We start from the raw sequence: 21,870 nt of genomic DNA on the forward strand, positions 1-21,870 counted from the left end.
GAGTGGCGATGCCTCTGACCTTTGATAAGTCTCCTATCAGTGCTTGGTACCAGCATGAGCTAACCATATGGCTCAAACCAATAGGACAATCTACTGAGGAATGAGGGCACCCCCTCCAGAGAATCCCTGATCTCCCAAAATTTGATCGAGATCTACAGTTTATTGTGCTATAATACTCCCCCCCCCCTTTTTTTTTTTGGAGTTTTACTTGCTTCTGACAGGAAGGCAAGTTTTCCTGCTTCCATGTCGATGGAAGGCAGGTAAGTCGTTTATGGAGTCTGAGCTCACTTCCAACTTCACTTCTGGAAAGATGAGTTTTTTGTTTTTTGTTTTGTTGGTTTTTTTCCTGCTTCTAGGATAGTAGAGAGCAGTCTACAGCCTGAAACCCATTACTAGGCAAGAAACTAGTTTGGGATTCTGTCTTGCAAATTATTGCTAAATGACTCAAGTTAGCATTAACAACCAGCTGGTGTCATTTCTGCTTACACTTAGACTGCACAAAAATCGTATGATTTGTGTGATCACTGTTAGTTTAACAGCCTTTTATCCTATATGAAATATGATAACAAGATTAATTTTTTTTTGTTAAAAGATCTCAATAGTTAAAAGTCAGCTTAATTAAAAGGCTAACATCCAAGATGTGTATATGTGTGTGTGCGCATTTGTATTTAAAAAGCCTTCATGTTTTTGTTTTATGTTTGTTTGTTTTTCTCTCCTAAGACCTTGTTTTTTGAGCCAAGGTTTTTTTTCTCTCTCACTTGACTGATTGTTGTTTCCACTTGATTTTTTGACTAAAATAGTATTGCAACGGAGGGTATTCTTGGGTTGTTAAGGAAGAATGTTGGTTAGACACTCAGAAATGTCCTTAAGAAAAAAAAAAAAAAATCAGCGCATTGTCAAAGTGTCTCCCTCTAGCACCACCGAACTTTTTCTTTTCGTACCTTTTAACGTAAATTTTGCTATTTGATTTTCACCTATTTCTTTTAATATGTTAAAGGCTATTTAGCTGACAACCGCCTAGAGTTGTAAAACAGGTTATCAAGAATCTGAAAGTCTAAGATAGAAGAAAAAAAGTGGGAGGTAGTTTTTATGAATCTATAAAATGTATTTCCACTGGTAGGCCTAATACATTTGTATATGTATTTATGTGTTGTGTACAGAATGTTACACTACTAAAAATATGTAAAAGAGCTCTAATAATTGGCTTAAAGAAAAATAAAATCAGTAAATTAGATACTAAAAAAGACTAGCCAAATGCTTTGTCAAGTTTATGTAGTTTAAGTAAGATCTTTAATAAGTAAGCTAGCTTTAAAATTATTGATAAAGTAATATTAGAAATGTCTTAAGAATTTCCAGCATACATTTTTGTTTGCATTTATTAATCAAGCAATTTCATACTTATCCCTGCCAAATACTATAAGGTCTCAAAATTTGGCATAGGGGTTAAAAAACTATAAACGCAGCCCAAATCAAAATGATCTTTGCTTATGTCATTTTGAATAAATAAGACATTGATATGGGTTTAACAAAAATTGCTGCATTTTGAATTTAGTAAGATTACCATAACTTCTAATAGACTGCTTTGAGTAGTCTAGTCCACAGACAACAAAGAAGTTTGTTTGGGGAAAGGATTGTTATCACCTTTTGTTCAAAGCTAAATAATAAACTAAGTTCCTCCCAAAGTTAGTTTCGCCTATGCCCAGACGTGAACAAGGATGGCTTGGAGGTTATGAGCAAGATGGAGCCAGTTAGGTCAAATCTTTTTTTCATCGTCTCAGTTATAATTTTGCAATGGTGGTTTCAGAACTTTAAATCATAACTATCACAGTTTTCACAAATAATCTAGGTAAACAATTAAAATAAAATAATTAGTAAATGTAATAGGATAAATACTTGTAGACAAACTGGTCATAATTTAAAATATAAAGCTATGTTAAATTAAGTAATAAATATTTCATTATTTGGATATTTTCTAATACATATATATTGTAGGAAAACATTCTTGCTAAATAAAAGAAAATAAAAGTGTGTATTTTTTTTTTCAAAAAAAAGGTGAACAAGTTTTGTCTGATTAAAAGCTTATTTAAGGGTTATGTATAAAAGGAACCAGGAAATTAAAAAAGAAAAAGATGTAAAGAAAGTTATAAAAATAAAGAGGTGTTTCTTTGAGGCATAAAAGCTTAAAGAAAAATAATTTTACATAAAAAAGAGTCTTGTATAGTAAATTTTGTCCTAAAATAAAATAATGGTTGTTTCAAAAGGAGGGATTATCAGAACAAATCAGAAAGCTCCACCATGTCATAAACAGTCAGTGTAAGTCACAATAAGAGGAGATATTGATATAGATATAGATATAGATAATTTTTATAGTTGTCCTATTATTATTACGTTTTGTTTTGCTTAGGAAAAAAAAAATCGAGATTTTTTCTTCTTTAATTAAGGCTATTGCATCCATGTATCTTCCTGTATATGCTTTCAAAGTCTTTGTAACTTTTATTACAGGGCTTTTAAGTCCTGGGTTTAAAAGGACACCAAGTACTGCTAAATCTTAAACACTGACAGCAATTAAAGCCTCATCTTCAGGCCCCATAGAAGACGCCAATTAAAATAAACTGCATCCTGTACCAGCTTCGCGGGAGGCTGAGACAGGAGAATGGCATGAACCCGGGAGGTGGAGCTTGCAGTGAGCGGAGATGCGCCACTGCGCTCCAGTCTGGCAACGGAGCGAGACTCCATCTCAAAATAAATACATAAATAAAAATAAATAAATAAATAAATAAACTGCATTCTTGAGACACAGGGCAAGAAACTAAAGCTATTCAACTCTTCAAGGCCCAGGGACTATCATGGAAGAGGTGTGCATGTAAGATTTTAAGGGCAGATTTTGAAAGATAAAATAAGTTCAGTTTCTCCATAAATTAATTATTAATGTCAAAGGCACACTGATGTAAAACCAGTATATGGACCCCTGTATCATACTAGCAAGGTTTTCATGAAACATTAATCAACTCCTTAAAAGTGATTGTAAAGATTATAAAAGGCTTATGGAAGTTATATTTTTTAATCAAGATTAACAGACTGTTTACAAAAGTTTGAAAAACAAATGTAATTGGCTTCATGCTATTTTTATTAGGACTTCTTGTGTAGAAAATTAAGTCTCCTCTCTCAAAGAATGAAAGTTTTCACTTTTTTTGAAATTCTTGAATTATCATTTTGGTTAAATAAATGACTTTACAACGACCTGTAATCCTATTTTGTAATATCAAGTGTTTAAAAACTTGTATTTTTGACCAACTTTTCAAAATCAAATTATGAATTATGTCTTTTTCTAACTTAATTAATCCTTTAAGACACTAAGTCCCTTAAAGTCCAAAAATCATGTAATTTTTCTTATTTGGTATAAAAGTTGTACAGAATGCATTGTCAAATATGAAATGGTGTTTGGTTTTCTCTGAGCTGTATGTGTATAAATATGTTATTGGAATGTGTTCCAAGATTATGGGAAACTCCTGTAATTCTGATATAACTTCGTGTACATTATCAGTAATAATCATAATTATTATGTTAAAATTATTGTGTGCCACAGAAGTAACAAATTTTCCTTGTCAATTGCGTCTTTTAACTGTAGCTGCCTTAAAACTTTTTCATCCATGGACAACTGTTGCCTTGTTTTGGTTCTCTTTAGAAAATGGTTTTGTAATTAGCTATAAATCTCCAACAGGTGTTCTTGAATGCAGGTGTCTGATAGCTTTGGAGACTGTGACATCAGAATAGAGAAAAAACTTCCAGTATTCACAGAGAGCAAAACTGTTCATGAGTATTAAGCACAACAGGAATTAACTGCATGGACTAAACCAATCTTTTTGACTTTTTGCTTAATATGTTTGCTGATCCTTTGTTTTGTTTTTCAGAGTCTCAAAACTTTTCTTCTGAGCTACTGACAGCTTTAACAATTTAATATATTTCTATGAACAAAATTTGGAGCACATTTGTTTCTCTCTACCCTATTTCTCTAGAATTGGAAAATACTTGTTAGTATTCGTAACTTATGGCAATACAGTTATTTGCATAAGTGCAGTAAGAATGTGTTTTCATTTGTAACAGGATGCAATTGGAGAAGCTGGTTATTTTACCAAGGCTTTGACTGGAATGCTATGCTTTCCCTTAAGGAATCAAACTTGACTTATGGAGCCAATAAAGCCCCTGGAAAAACTGGCCTCGTATTTTGTGTACACAGTCCCTGTTCAGGGTTTCTGACCTGTGGTAAGTAAATAATGTCGCTTTCTAACAGGTGCAGAAGCCCCAGGCTTATTTTGAAACCTCAAGAGGAGAGGAAATTTCACCCAACTCATGGGTATTTGATGGCACAATCCACAGCTGGGCTGGGCTTTAAAATGTCTTATCTGAGATTCCTCTTATCAAACAAAGTTCTATCAAAGCCAATTTAAAAGCCTATGTAAAAAAATAATTATTCTTGCTGCAATGTATACAAATATTTAGGTCAAGTATAATAAGCAAACCAGTCCTATTATGATTTGTCTTTAGTAAAATGGGAAACTGGAGAGAGAAAAAAAATGTTTCAAAATGATTACGCACCTGCCCTTAGTTTCTAGTCTTTCCTAATCATTTTTCCAATTTTTATTATTTTCTACAGTTTGGACCGAGTTCTAATTTTTCTTGGCTACAAGTCTTCAAAATAATGTTTTCAATTTTTTTGTTTCTCTTATTCATTTTTCCTAATTTAGAGTCACTGAAAACTAAGTTGTGCTTTTTTAAAACCCTGCAAACTGAAGACAGACCACTTAAACTTCAGAAGAAAATAATAGTAACCTCTTTATATACATAAGGCACTTTCATACCTGCCTACTAATGTATGGACAGTCAGAGTAATAAATGCCTTTCTCAAGCCATCATTGCTGTACATGACCATTTATAGTTAAAACGTGCAAGATGTACCAATAAATGTTTAAATAATGTATGCATGAGGCCACAGTAATGATTCTGGAAATGACAAAACGTCTGAAACACAGACTCAGATCAGACTACAGTTCCGTTGGGCTTTTGGCATTCTATATGCATGCTACAGGAAAAAACCAGTTTTAAAGGGGTTGGATTGACCAATGAAATGAAAATATAATAGGGACAAACATTTCCAAATTATTTAGTTCTTTAATGGCACCACTAATCTTTGCTGTACTCTCTGGGAAGTAATAAAGTTTTTATACTCTATCTTGGCTAGGCAAGGGGAGAGTGTGAGAAGTTTCCCTTTGGCATTCCCCACTATAACAGCTCTTAACCTACAGGTCAAGGATTCTATACAAGAGTTACTTCAACTCACAACATACAAATTCCGATTATACGCTGGGGAACTGGGGAACTGACCCCTAGGGATCCAAAGGTCCAGTGTGTATATTGTAAGTCAGGCTTAAGCCAGGGTTCCATTTATTACCCGGTCCCATAAGCTATGAAAGCACGTTGGGCTTCTGGGAATATCTGTTTCTAAAAGTTATGAAAATGTTTGCTTATGCCTCTAGTTCAATTTGCAGTTGCCTGAATAAATGACCGTAGATCCCAAAGGAGAAGAACTGAAGGAAAATATACTTATTGTGATCTTGTGAAAATCCTTCTTCCTAGTTATCTGGCTGTCACCAGTAAATAGCCTTTTTTTTTTCTGTAAATTGACACAATTCTGAAAACTGAACAAGGGATCATGAATCTTTATTGGGGTGACCACCTTCATCTTCCTGCTCCTCCATTCCTGCCATTTTCCTAGTGTAGACATTAAGTGCTACTTTGTTGCCTATATCTTTTGCCCCTAGAAGCAGCATACTCAACCATTTCTACTACTATCTGTGACAGGGTCATGTACCTTAGCTATCTTTCTGACCTTGACATTTGTTACATAATTGTGCCCTCAGCACTTCTACTGTGTGATAATTCCCACCTCACCTCTATTATTTTGGAGCCTGAAATCCCTACAGATATTAATAATTTCATCGTTGTTACTGCCTTTCCTACCATTGACTCCAGCCATACATAGAAGAGTCACCACTGAACTTTTAGTGATGCTGGTGACTTCCACGATACCCTAGGTGAAGAGTGTATACACTCTGGGTTTTCTGTGAAACATTATCCACACTCCTGTAGGTCTCCCAGACTCACATAATTATTTCATCCAGCATTTTCTCTTTCTTCAGCCTCTTTATTCTGCCATGACAATTGGGCCATGTTCGTGTTGCTTAGCATGGAGTTTTATTTTCATCACTCTTTTAGAGCAGTGAGCTTGTCCTATTCCCTGGAATCCCTTCCTGAGCATTAAATCCTCATGTCCCGAGACACGTTCCTGCTTACTAAATATTCTATGCTAAGCTATATTACTCAAGTAGTCTCACAATTCCGTATCTCGGCTACTCTCCTTACTTTTACCAGGACTGCCAGCTAATCATTATGGTTTCCTTACTGAGTACTCTCCTTTCGTCCTTATAGGAAGGATGCACATTCCCAGCTGGACTGTGTTGAAACCTAATGCTAGTTATCAGAGCTCTTGAGGCAGGGAGGTGATCACCTTTGCCCTGGTGAGAGAGGCCTCTACACTATCTAACAGCCTGATGAGGTGGTAGCTCTCAATAGCGATGGGTGGAGAGTCATCATCCCTACAAACTCTTAAGGTTCAAGACGTTCAGCAGAGGTAGCTTCTTTCATAGCATCTATCTAGACATCCAACCTAGATGTCCTTTTTCATATCTGAGGCTCTCAGAATTTATAACAATGGCCCTACTTTCTCATTATCTCTCTGCACAGCATCAATACACCTAAAAAAAAAAAAAAAAAATCAGGTCCTCATTCCTTGAAGACATTGATCTCCTAAATCTTTCAAAAGCCCGAATCGTTGCAACCTCAATGGCAAACCCTTACTGGACCATTTTCTCTGGTTGCTACAAGTGAAAGCATAAGCATTTGGGTTCCCATCTTGCTCTGGGGACAATTTATGTCCCACCTACCGCACAAGATAGCGTCTCCTTTACCTGCCAGGTGGTAAGCAATCCAATCCCTAAGTCCTGTCCTGTTGTCTTTTTCTTAAGTCAATTGAGGTCCTCTGAAGGGGATTAGATATCAAAGGTTTTTACTGAGGAAATGTATTAGTAAAGGTTCTCCAGAAAAACAGAACCAATAGGACATACATATATATATATATGTATATATCTCCTATATATCCTATGTATATATGTCCTATATATGTACACATACACACACACAGAGAAAGATAGAGAGAGAGAAATGTATTATGAGGATTGATTAACATGATTATGGAGGCTGAGAAGTCTTATGATCTACCATCATCAAACCAGAAGCCCAGAAGGGCCAGTGCTGTGGTTCCAGTACAAACCCCAAAGCTTCTGAACAAGGGGAGCCAATGGAGGAAGTCCCAGTCCAAGTCTAAAGGCCTAAGAACCAAGAGAGGCAACGTCAGAGTCAGGAGAATATAGATTTCCCAGCTTAAGCACAGAGAACAAATTATCTGTCCTTCCTCAGCCTTTTAGTTCTATTTAGTCTTTCAATGGATTGGATGATTACTACCCACTTTGGAGAGGGTCGTTTTCTTAACTCAGTTCACCAATTCAAATGCTAACCTCTTCCGACAACGCCTTTATAGACACACCCAGAATACTGTTTACCACTAACTGGGCATCTCTTAGACCAATTAAGTTCACATATAAAATTCACCATCACAGGAAGATTCCTGCAAAAGAGTAAAGAGAAGTAGGCAAGGAGAGGCTTCAGAGATTAATGAAGAGAAGGAACCTGCAAAATGAAACATAGAAAGGAAAAAAGTGGGAAGGAGGTGGCTTAGACTATAATTTAGATCTGAGGAAGTTTTGTCCAAGTCCATGGGAGGCCCCAGGCTGTGCTTTTTAGAGTCTGGGGTGCATGTACTATGTCAGGCTCAACTGTACAAAGACTACCATGCTTAGTACCAAGACTGCAGGTTCAGTCTGGAAATCATGTTCTTGATTCAAATATAGTGACAGTTCCAGAAGTGCGGCCCCATAGCAAGAGATATGAGTGCAGCATTTTCATGGGCCACCACATTGTTGAATCACCAATATGTATTCCCAAAGAAAGTGATTTAAAATACCTAATGTGTGAGGTTTTTAAAAATTTATACCTCAAGCCTGTAATCCCAGCACTTTGGGAGGCCGAGACGGGCGGATCACGAGGTCAGGAGATCGAGACCATCCTGGCTAACACGGTGAAACCCCGTCTCTACTAAAAATACAAAAAAAAAAAAAAAACTAGCCGGGCGAGGTGGCGGGCGCCTGTAGTCCCAGCTACTCCGGAGGCTGAGGCAGGAGAATGGCGTAAACCCGGGAGGCGGAGCTTGCAGTGAGCTGAGATCCGGCCACTGCACTCCAGCCCGGGCGACAGAGCAAGACTCCGTCTCAAAAAAAAAAAAAAAAAAAAAAAAAAAAAAAAAAAAAAAAAAAAATTTATACATTTCTTTCTCCTTTCTCTTTTTCTATCATATATATATATAGATTTACATATATATATTAGATACCTATATATGTAATTATTCCCATAAAATTGTGAGCAAACTCGAAAACATTGTTTTGAAGATTAAAATTTGATTGCTTATAAATTAGTATTTTATTTCTAAATTTTCTTCTGAACTTTACAAAAATTGTTTAAAAGCCAATGTTCTATTTTATTTGTTTGTTTGTTTTCTTGAGATGGAGTCTCACTCTGTCACCAGGCTGGAGTGCAGTGGCATGATCTCGGCTCGCTGCAACCTCCGCCTCCTGCCTTCAAGCGATTCTCTTGCCTCAGCCTCCTGAGTATCTGAGACTATAGGTGTGCGCCACCACGCCCAGATAACTTTTTGTATTACTAGTAGAGATGAGGTTTCAGCATGTTGGCCAGGATGGTCTCAATCTCTTGACCTTGTAATCTGCCCGTTTCGACCTCCCAAAATGCTGGGATTACAGGCATGAGCCACCGCAAGCGGCCAAAAGCCAATGTTTTCTAAGAAGAATAATTTGTAGATCATATTTTTTATGAAACACAACCATTTCCATTAAAATTACTTTCTAACTGTGTGATCTCTGACACTAATTTAATAATCGATCACAGTAGCATCATATAGACACTGTATTTATATAGCAACTTCTATACAGATATAATGTCTACCCCTTTGATGTTAGGTTAACAGGTGGTGCTAACAACACTATAGAGTTATTGTTTCTGGGTTTACTGTGTTTAAATGAAAGGAAAATAGAGAAGAATGGAAAAATAGAAGAAAGGAAAGACAGAAAGGAAGAAAGATGAAAGGAAAAGGGACAAGAAAGAAGAACTATAAGAAGAAATAAAAAGAAGGAAGGAAGGAAGGAAGGAAAGAGAAAGAAAGAGAAAGAAAAAGAAAGAAAGAGAGAGGAAGAAAGAAAGAAAAATAATTTACTATTAAATATCCCACTGTTATGTTTATAAATTCATGCACAGTCAAAACTGGTAACTTTGCTGGTCCTCCATGACAAAATCTTAGAAGAAAAAGACATGAAACATGAGTTACAAATTTCAATATTTGGGGATGAGAGTTATCAGCTGTCTTCAAAAGAAATCATAATCCTAACATTCTGAACCTTAAGATCTAAAACAAAAGTTAAATAAATATTTTTCATTTACTTTTTACATGCCAGTCATCTATGTTAATTTAAAAAATCACTCCTATAAAATCTACATTCTGCAACTCTTCAAACCACACACTTCTTAACATAATCTGTATAAAAGCATTGAAATAATTATACAAAGCCTTAACAAAAATATTTTTTTGGAGGGGCTGGGAAATGGTAAGGGCTAGAGACATATATAAATATTTCTTAAATTAAATACATGCAGTTTATAAAATAACTAGTTATATTTTTGATCAACCAGTAGGACGGTATCTGTTCTTTTAGAATAAGTACTAATTAATCTTTCCCTTTGTTTTTTAACTTTTTCTCTTATTACAGATTGTATTTATTTTCCCCAATTATTGGGGATATTCTTGATAAGTCTCCTATGTTCATATCATACTAATACATTTAGTTTATAAATAACAATATGCACTTTGATCTATGAATAGAGGTTTTCATTTTTAATTGAATTGAATTCAGGCAATAATTTATATTGTTTATCTATTTAAAAACACAACTATATATTTCAATTATCTATATGTCTACTGAAAAAAGATGTATGTGGAATCAACTAAATTGAATAAAATAAATTGGACCTATATTTTAATATGTAAAACACCTAAATATTTGCTACGGAAAATCAATTGTTTAAACAAAAGTTGTCAATATGAGTTGAAATCATTTCCAGTTAATTTATGTGTTTATTGTTCTTCATCAAATGAGACCTCACGTATGTATTACACAGACACACTTCCTATGTCCTCCAAACGCAAGGAAATATTTCCCAAATTTTTGTTTTTTAGTTTCTACTTGGATAGCTATTATTAAAATGTTTCAAGTAGCATTCTTAAAAACATTTAAAATAATTTTCTCTCTTATTTCAGCATTTTCATTTATTACTTGTAAATGTTTTAACCTACTAATATGTCTGCATTAATAAAAAATAGAAAAAAAAATCTGTAAATCACTAAGATTTGTTTCTAAAATGTACATCTCGTACTTGACATTTAAGACAAATGTCTTCTACCTTTTGAATATTTTATAGAAGCTGTTACTCAAAGGTCTAGTTCTTAACCTGTCTGACTTTTATTCAAAGCTAAGGTTATCATTTTCCTTGAAATATGATTTCATCTGGGAATACTTACTATAAATCTAATTGATTGATTAAACAACTCCTTAACAGTATAGTCTTGATTCTATAAAAATAAATGACTTCAAATAAAATTATAAATAACTAATGTAAAAAACTATATTGCATAAAAAATCATTTACATTTCAAATGTATTTATACCAACAATTTTGTTTGCTTTTTTAATTCAGCTTCCTGAAAATATGGGAAAATCCACAAATATCTATAATATTTAGTAAAATCAGTAATATCTTTCCTTGGGAAGGGAAGAAGCCCTTGCCGAAAATCACTATTAGGCAGACAGCTAGATAAGCTCTCTAGTTTTTATCATTTTATCTTCACAACAATTCTCTAAAATAATTAGAGCTATTCAATTTTTTCTTAAGATGTAAGAAAGGAAAAGGAAAACAAATTTTTGAGAGCCAACTTTTCTGGCAAATATCTCTTTGTCAGAAAGTGGCAATGTGACAATTCAAAACAGGACTTCCTGGCCTCACTTAAAAAAAAAAAAAAAAAAAAAAAAAAACAAATTATACTGGTTCTATCTTCACTACTTTAAACTACTTAAATACGTTAAACATTTTGTAATATTTTTGTGCCTGTTTATGTTCCTGCAAGGTCCTTATTACTCCTTTCAACAAATATGGATTGAACTTTATATATAAATGAACACTGATTTTTGACTGACAAGGTGGCAATTTCATATGGCTATCCTAATATTTATTGTTTCTTCTATGAAAAGGATATAACACTCTGATTTATTTTCTGTGTAATGAATACTGCAAAATTTTGTGGATTAAGACAATATTTAGTACCCAAATGTTTTTGAGAGTGAAGAATCCCATCATGGATTAACTGGTTCCTTCCCTTCAGGGTCTTTCATAGGCTACAGTCCAAATGTCAGTGAGAAAGCAGGGAAGATCTGAAATCGACACCCTAACATCTCAATGAAAAGAACTACACAAGAAAGAGCAGGGCTTTGGTCTCTTCTGAAGACTTAACTAAGGAAGGATCCACTTCTTTTTTTCTTTTCTTCTCTTTTCTTTTTTTTTGTTTTTGAGACAGAGTTTCACTCTTGTTGCCCAGTCTGGAGTGGAATGGCACCGGCTCACTGCAACTTCCGACTCATGGGTTCAAGCGATTCTCCTGGCTTAGCCTCTTGAGTAGCTGGGATTACAGGCATGTGCGACCACCCTCGGTTAATTTTGTAATTTTAGTAGAGACAGGGTTTCTCCATGTTGGTCAGGCTGGTCTGTAAGTCCCGACCAACCTCAAGCAATCCACCCGCCTCGGCCTCCCAAAGTGCTGGGATAACAGGCGTGAGCCACAGCGCCCAGCCAGGAGGGATCCACTTCTACGCTCACTCATGTGATTCAGCATTCAGTTCCTCAAGACATTTGGACTAAGGGCCTCTGTTCCTTACTGTTGGTTAGCCAGAGTCCACCTTCAGTTCCTGGTCACCTGGACCTCAGTAGCTTGTTTTATCAGAGCAAATACTCAAGGAGAGCCGGAGAGAGAGAATTCTAGCATGAGAGAGAGTGCTAGCAATATGGAAGTCACATTTTTTATAAATTAATCTTAGAAATAATATCTCATCACTTTTGCCATATTCTGACCCTTAAAAGATAGTCACTAGGTCTTGCCCATACTCAAGGAAAGGGGATTTCACAAGGGCATGAACATTCCTTTTGTGCTCCACTACTCTTGACCACACTTCGGTAAGTAATCCGTTGGTTGATCATTTGAAATATATGGGGGCAAATTTTCTTTCTGGACAGCCCCATAGTCGATACAGGGAATGGTGCATCCTTCATTGGAACTATTGCCTGCCAGGCAGCTGGTATTCAAGCCACCACTAATGTTGCATTCACTACTTACCAGCAATAAAGTCAGCCTCAGTCTCAGGAAAGTAGTATTCAGCCACTGTCATCACCTCTCCATTGAATCCCTACACTCACTGAGCTAACGACATATATGAAACTCTGCTGTCAAAATCTGCAATTACTCTATGACTTTGCTTGCCTGGCAGCAACAGCTAAAAGAGCAAGAAGACATCACTAGAGCTGTTTCCAAATCTCGCAAGATGCAGCTAATTGGTAGGAGCTACCTGACCTGGTTCTGGAATTTATGCCAGAAGATAAAACTTGAATCTAAGTGCTGAGCTACCAATTTTACCTATTCACCTCAATCGTTTATATTGTTTCTATAATAATGATTTTGTGGAAAAGGCAATAATAAAGAGGCAGCAGAGAGAAAGGGCAAATACAGGTAAAAAGTTCCTGGAAAGGAATGGGATAGTAACAATCATATTACATATTAGCAATTTATACATTCAGTTGTTAAGCTCATTTATGAGGAGTCTGATATGTCACAAGCCTTGAGCCCAGGAATCAAACTCACAGTATCCAGCCTCTAGGTATTGGCAGAGGAGACAAGTGAATGCCAGTTACAATACAGTGAGATTAGACATTATAATTTATATATACATGTAAGTATATATATGTGCATGTGTGTGTAAATACATATGTGTATATAAAATTAGAATATGCATTAAAATAGCCATAGGAAAGAGAACATTTAGAAACTACTTCCCAGAGGGGAGTTTTATTTTGGATAAAGATAAAGCAATGACAGAAAGGAGGTGTGCTATTTTCAGAGATTAAGAGGCATAAGAAAATATGGCACTAGGAGAACATTTGTTAACTGCATTTCATGTGGTGGGAACACTTGATGAAGTTATAGTTGTGTAGAATTTTGAGACTGATTACCTAAATGAGAGAGCGAGCCTTCTAGAGTGAATCCAGGAAAATCAAACCTACCCTAGAAAATTGAATTTTCTTTAGGAAAGCATGTTAAATCTAGGAAGTTTTTTTGTGACCTAGAAAAAACAGTTTTCAGAATTTTAAAAATGGATTGGACATTCAAAAAATTCAGGGCTATGTCAGGAATTGGTAGTCGTTCTTGTTTACAAAGTGAAAACTGCTTAGTCAGTTCACATCTGGAAGAAAGGAAAAGTAACAGATTGATAAATACTAAGTTCACACAGGCATTGAAAGTGGAAAGAAGTTCATATTTACACGAAAAACGATGAGTTAACTTTTGGACATGCTGATATTTTTAGGTACACAAGACATTCAAATTGAGATGAGTTTAGGCAATTGTATGTGGAAAAAAAACTAAAAGGAATTGGAAAAAAATGCAATGTACATTTTATCAACCTATAAAAAGTGGCAAAACACAAATTATGTGGGTAAGAACAGCCTGGGATGACATACAACTTAAAAAGATATAGGGAAAGATGACCAAAATCTGAAGAACCCTAACATTTATGATGAATGTAGAGTCATTGCTCTGAGATGGACATATTTATCTTCATTTAGTAACAAAATCTGATTTTTTTTTTTTTTTTTTTTTTTGAGACGGAGTCTCGCTCTGTTGCCCGGGCTGGAGTGCAGTGGCCGGATCTCAGCTCACTGCAAGCTCCGCCTCCCGGGTTTACGCCATTCTCCTGCCTCAGCCTCCCGAGTAGCTGGGACTACAGGCGCCCGCCACCTCACCTGGCTAGTTTTTTGTATTTTTTAGTAGAGACGGGGTTTCACCATATTAGCCAGGATGGTCTCGATCTCCTGACCTGGTGATCCGCCCGTCTCGGCCTCCCAAAGTGCTGGGATTACAGGCTTGAGCCACCGTGCCCGGCCAAAATCTGATGTTTTAAAAGCTGAAATTCATCCAAGCATACAGTGAGGAGAGCTAAAGATGTAATGTAAATTTTATCTGAAATGTTTAATAAGAAAAATGTTTCTTCTTACTACAAGTAAGAAAGATGGGGAAGTATGTGAATTATGTCTGGAAGTTAAGAAAATAGTTCAAAATGCTTATGCCAGGGTTTAAAAAAGAGAACACTAAACATGTAAACACCATGTGAATAAATTGAACATTGCAAATGATAGCTTATGTTATGTTGGAGTGTTGCAACAAGTAAATATTTTAAAATGACCTACTGAAGTGTCCATGTGAAAAGATGACAAATATTATATGGCATCATCAGTATTAAGGGAAGTTTATAATAGAGAAGTAATAGACAAATAAATGATTAATTATATATGGTGACAGAAAATTCAAAATTCAATAGGAACTCTTTTTTTTTTTTTTTTTTTTTAGTGTAGGGAAAATAGTTTGTTTAATGGAATATTTTGAAAGCCCACATGTAAATTAGATAAAAGTGAAGATGGGGCCAGGTGCAGCGGCTTATGCCTGCTTTCCCAGCACTTTGGGAGGCTGAGGTGGAAGCATCAGTTGAGCCCAGGAATTTGAGACCCTTCTGAGCCACGTGGTAAGATCCTGTCTCTACAAAATATAGAATAAAATTAGCCAGTCTTGCTGGCACGCACCTATGGTCCCAGCTACTTTGGAGGCCGAGGTAGGACAATCACTTGGGCCCAGGAGTTTGAGGAGGCAGTGAGCTGTGACCACAACAGTACTCCAGCCTAGGTGGGAGAACAAGACCTTGTCAATAAAAGAAGGAAGAAAGGAAAGGAGGGAGGGAAGGAGGGAAAGAAGGAAGGAAGGAAGGAAGGAAGGAAGGAAGGAAGGAAGGAAGGAAGGAAGGAAGGAAGGAAGGAAGGAAGGAAGGAAGGGAAGGAAGGAGAAAGAGAGAAAGAAAGAGAGAGAGAAAATGAAAAAGAAAGAAAAAAAAAAGTAAAGTTTCTCTGATTATAAAAGGGATGAGGATACCCGAGTGTCCTCTTGATTCTGGAGGATCCCGGAGGAACTCATGTAAAAAGGTAGCTTTAAAAGTAGGGAAAATGGAAACAAAACTGATAATTATGTATGTTATTTGAAGTTTCTGAATAGCATGTGATTTAAAAAATTAGATCTGAAAAATTCTCTGCAAAATATCTACTGCTTTTATATATTTATTAATTTATTAAGTTATTGATTCAAGCGTTTGTTCAACAAATGTGTAGATGGTATGCAGTTCTCTTCTCAGGGCAGCACTGTTTCAGACTCACAATCCCTGGGCACCCAAACTCATCACAAAACATCTTACAGAGTCATATGTGAATAGATAAGTTATTCACAGATTGCATACACATACATTTAGAAATTCTGATGCAAAATCTTTGAAAATAGTTAACATCTTAGTGTCAACATTTATGTCTTTTATAAAGAGAAATAATTATTTCTATATATAACTTTGGCTCTAAAATTTTCCAAAAGGAGTTCTCAGTACCATGGGTTTTAATCTTTTTCAACCTGTTTCTTATAAGAATTTAAGCTTGATCACATTTACCAATGTGTCTATCTCTGCTGCTGCTGACAGGGTAGATTGTGTTGAGGCTGTGATTTACAGGATTTTATTAAGCCGTTCAAGGTTCTCCTTTTAATATATTTATTCCTGATGACCTAGTTTCTGCACTGTCAGCTAGATATATTATAATCTATCATTTTGGATCAGCAGTATTTCTAGGTTCATTCTGATTTTGTGTAGTCTCTCTTTTGAGATGCCATAAATTAATTTCACATTTATTTCCTTAGAAGGACTTATGCACATTTCTATACTGATTGAATTCAAGTCACTCAACTTTCTGAGGTACTATGACAGAAAAATAGATGCATAACAAAAAAAGTTAATTTTAACCCATCAGTGATTTTAGTTTTAGCATGTATGTAATAACTCTGAATTATAGAATTGTTTAAAATGATGAATTTAAATGTTCTTATAGATTTTGAAATTACATTAATTTACTGTTGTTTAAAATTACTTTTTATCAAAGTTACATTATTTGTTTCTTACTTGTTTGGTATCATCTTATCTGTAAGAAAGATTCTTACAGCTTTTGTCTATGTGAAATAAATAAACTCCATAGTAAGCTAAAGGTAGTTCTATATGTGCTAAAGTTTATGTTGCAATTAATTTTTGTGTTCATGTTAACATTAATTAGATAATATTTGTATACTTTGATGAATATAAAAAATATAGAATATATATGTGGCAGTCCATTTTCACACTGCTATATACCACCCAAGACTCGGTAATTTATAAAGGAAAGAGGTTTGACTCACAGCTCCACATGGCTGTGGAGACCTCAGGAAACTTACAGTCATGGCGGAAGTCGAGGGGGAAGCAAAACATGTCTTCACAAGGCAGCAGGAGAGAGAGAGAGAGTGAAGGAGAAACTGCCAAAAACTTTTAAAACCATCAGCTGTCATGAGAACTCACTATCACAAGAACAGCATAGGGGGAGACTGTCCCCATGATGCAATCACCTCCCAGCAAGGTCCCTCCCTTGAACCTGGGGATTACAATTTGAGATGAGATTTGGGTGGGGACACAGAGACAAACCATATCTATCTGAATCTGTATCTATATCATCTATACACACACACATACTACAGTACATTTTATTACTCAAAACATCTTACAATTATCTGTTATTATATTTGGCTCAAAATACAAATTAGGTTCTTCATCTTTATCAATCATATGTATGGATTTATATAGGCCCTTCATTCCCCACTCTTTGTTATAAACTGCCACTGTTGTCTAGTGATTGTGAGTTTATGCTGTGGACATAGCATATTATTTGTGGTACAGTTGAAGGCTAAGATCCATTCCATAAACCTATTAAAGTTCATGGGTTAAATTTTAGTCAATTACGTCTTTCCCAAAAAGACAATTTTTAAGAAACCACTGAACTCACATTTCTTTTTCTGTTTTTCGTTTTTTGTTTTTTTTCATTTTAAAACTATGTATAAAAGTGGTGTTTGGAAACAATCTACATTTTGAGGGGTAGGAAGTAAGTTCTGTTCAGCATGAAGCCATAATTAAAGCACAGTATTACTCCAGTGGATTGAAGAAACTAGAAAAAAAATTTACCTACTATATATGGTGACATTATAATCAAAATTAAATGTGAACAATTCCTTTACTGGTTGTAAAAATGTGAGCACTTTCTTTACTAATTAGTGACTAAAAGCCAGAAGGAAATTAGTTGAGAGTATGTTAAATATTTGAAAGTGTTCAGTGAGCCTCGAATATAGAACTAGTTTTTAGTGATTTCAAAACTTATAAATGTTAATTCAGCTTAAGCCTGTATATCAACATGGTGTTAAGGTTTTATTTTAATTGAGATGTTAGGATTGTTTTGGGGCAGTGCAAAATTACAAGAAAACTGTTTGTGCTGAGAATTAGTTGAGTTGTGATAATGTACATGATGTTGGGCTTTTTGGTAGCTCATTTCATGACCTTAAATGAGATAATTTTCAAATGCTAATTTTATTGCACACAGTTTGTTATAGAAGATATCATGTATCCTCAAATCCCCCAAGTGTCCCTGGATTATGACATGACAGAACTACATTTGTGATTGCCATCTAGTGACAAACCTGAAAACAAGCAAGCAAACAAAAACCCCCAAAATATTACTTCTGAAAATTCCAAGAGTCCAAAAGATAGAGAGAGTAAGCTACATAGGACTCTCTCATCAAGACTGATTAGCTAAGCAAGGAGTTCTGGGGAAAAGTTATATAAATAGAGCTGTTGGAGTATACATAAGTAATTATCTTTATGGCTTCAACCAAAGCTTGTTAGGAAGTATTCAGTGAGGAGTTCACACTCAACAAGCAAGAAATACCAGCCAGTCAGCCTATACCTGTGCCTGTGCAATGAGCTGATGATAAAGTAGCTCTGCACCTATTGCTACTGCTCAGTGACCAACCAAACTGAAACTGAGACAAATATTGAGACTTTAGTCTGGTACCTCTATGAATATGGTAGTATTTCTTCCTAACTGGAATCAATATACAGTGTACCGATGTCTTATAAAATGCCTTACCTATCAACAGAATATGCACATAATTTTCTCAGAATGAAAGAGACATTTTATGTCAAAGGAGAAGTGATAATAAACTCCTGATTGTATAATTCATTTTCTATATATAATAGTTGGGAAACATCTGGCCCAAGAGATGAAGATTCAGGGAGGAAGAAGAGTTTGAGCTTTGTGCTGTCTTCTAGAATGAGATAGATGCATTGAACTTAAAACCAATATATTGCATTTTGTCTCCAATTCTAGATTCTCTATAAACCAAAGAGAGTAAATAGGAATTACTAGCTTAGCTCACTGTTGGACTCAGTTATCCATTTATAGAATTTTGATTTCCCATTTTTAAGAACTTGGGATCTGCAGTTTATAGGTACTGGTTCATGGCAGGGAAGGACAGCTACATAAGAATAAGCTATTTATTGATCTGGAAGATGTACAACACTTGGCTACTTTGGCTTTTCATAATGGCGGACAAGCAGACAAAGAAAAGAAAGTCATTTACTGGTTAAAATAATCAATGCTCATTTCCAAAAATAACTAAGGTTTTCACCACATAATGAAAGCAAGTAGTATTCTGAGGTTGAGGAAATTTATTTAGGTGTGTTTAGTGTTCCCTGTCAAATAATTAATGTCACTGGGCACTTAGAAGAATTAAAATACCAAAAATGGGAGGAATGGTAGGAGTTCAGACCATTTAGTGGTTGAAGTCTTTGGTCTCCCCACTAGGCAAAGTAAACTGGCCAAAGTGTTGACAAAAGGTAAGGGACATTTGAATGGTTTTGATGGATGAGAGATGATGAATATTTAATACAGCCTTGGAAAGGCTGAAGCAGCAGGGACTGTACTTTTGTTTTCCTATTATCTTAGGGTTTCCAGGGAATTGTGACTTAAAGCTATCTGGAAAGGCACCCTTTATTGATTGGAAGTATATGTGTTCTCTTAGGAAAGAGTGAGTACATCCAGTAGTGACCCTATGTTGTCCCGTGGAGGATAGGTATAATGAGAATAAACAATTGGATCTGTGTTGTGAATATACACTTGATTGTATATTTTCAACAATTTTGATGTCTCCTTCAGGTTCCCACAAATAATGTGAATAAGCAAGTGGATCTGTGTTGTGAATATACACTTGATTATGTATTTTCAGCAATTTTGATGTGCTCCTTCAGGTTCCCATAGTTCACTTAAACCCTCTGCTGCTTACCCTGTCTCAGCTTATAGGACAATGTGGTTTCAAAGAGTTGCTTTCCATGGATGCTGAACCTTCTTTATTAGCTGCAGGCAGGATGGTCAGCCAATGCCAGGAATATTTGTTGCCTGAAGGGAATCCTAAAGGACATGGGAACTGACTTCCTGGCTGGTGATCAAAGTGACCCATGAATACAGCTTCAAATTGCAAGAGAGTTATCACCCCACAGGATGCATCTCGACCATGGAAATTAGAAGACAGGAAAGGGTTAAACTTATACATCTCTTTCTTTTCTACCTCCCATGGACTGATTTCAGGCATAGCTTCTGAGTAGAAGTTATTTGAAGAGATCCTACATGGCTGAAAAACCTAGTATGTGTGGCTCTTTCTGACTTTTCTCAGGAAGTCAATTCTAGTATTTTAATAATCCTCTGAATTCTCTATCCTTCTTTTGTCTTCATACTCAGTGCCCTGAGTTTTCAGTAACCAAATAAGAATTTGCTCCAGGAGCAAAATTACTGGGATTTTCTGAAAATTCCAGGCTAAGTCAGTGATTTTACATTACCTTTTTTTCCTCTTCCATAGAAATCATATTATTTTATATTTTAAACAATTGGCTGTTTCTTCAATCTCATCATATTAGAATAGTTTCAAACACAACTTTTTGCTCATCTGGAAGACGTGAATATATATCTTCTTGTAATTTTGACTTACAGTTAGAGTGGTATAAGAAATCTGAGCACATATTCATATATTTAAGAGGCAAATGTGTGTATTTGTCGGCGAGCTTTTGTGCATATATTGAGCCCATTTTTGGAGTTGTTGGTCTTGTATTAATTTAAAATTTAGATTAGAATGTATAAAATGTTATCACGTGAGTGAAACTTGATCTGTACTGTATATGGTAAAATTATAGTCTAAAAAATTGAGTTTCAACTTTTTAGGCACATTTTATTGAAGAGGCACAAATTCTACAGAGTACTACAATTTCTTACTTCCTTATTATCACCAGTAGTTCCTACTTCTGTATTCTAAATTTCTTGACTTTGTGATTTTAATTTTTTCAAATTTTTGATATCATGGAAGTTGATAGTGATAATATCTTGCACATAAAAATGGCATTTACCTTAGCATTTGTAACAATATTGTTTTACATCAAAACATCAAATTTTACTATTCATATACTGCTGCAATGATCAATGGAACTATCCTTTTCCAAATTTTGCCATTTCAAAGCATTGTCACTTTTTATTATCTTGACCTTTACAATTATTTTTCTAGGCCGAGTGCAGTGGCTTATGCCTATAATCCCAGCACTTTGGGAGGCTGAGACAGGTGGATTACCCAAGGTCCTGACTTCAAGACCAGCCTGGTCAACATGGCAAAGCCCTATCTCTAATTTTAAAAATTAAAAAAGTATCTGAATGTGGTGGTGGATGCCTGTAGTCCCAGCTATTCAGGAGACTGAGGCTGGAGAATCACTTGAACCCAGGAGGCAGAGGTTGAAGTGAGCCTAGATGGCACCACTGCATTCCAGCCAGAGCAACAGAGTGAGACTGACTCAAAAAAATAAAATAAAATTTTTGTCCTAAATTTAGGACTTTATACCGTGATGTGGTTTGGTGCTGTGTCCCCAGTCCAATTTCAAGGGATAACCCTCATTATTCCCACATGTTGAGGGCAGAACCTAGTGGGAGATGATTGGATCACAGGAGTGGTTACCCACATGCGGTTCTCATGATAGTGAGTGAGTTCTCATAAGATCTGATGGTTTTGTAACTGGCTCTTCTCGCTTTGTTCAATCATGCTCTGTTACCTGCCACCATGTAAAATGTGCCTTTGCTACTCTCTCACCTTCCGCCATGATTATAAGTTTCCTGAGGCATCCTCAGCCATGCATAACAGTGAATCAATTAAACTTCTTTTTTTTATAAATTACCTAGTCTCAGGTATGTCTTTATAGCAGTGTGAGAACAGACTAATACATACTGTAAAGGAAAATTAAAAATCTCAGTGATCCCCCAAGTTCTTACAGAAAAGGGAATGTTAAGC

This window comes from Rhinopithecus roxellana, chromosome 3 (assembly GCF_007565055.1).
Source record: "Rhinopithecus roxellana isolate Shanxi Qingling chromosome 3, ASM756505v1, whole genome shotgun sequence".
Taxonomy (NCBI): domain Eukaryota; kingdom Metazoa; phylum Chordata; class Mammalia; order Primates; family Cercopithecidae; genus Rhinopithecus; species Rhinopithecus roxellana.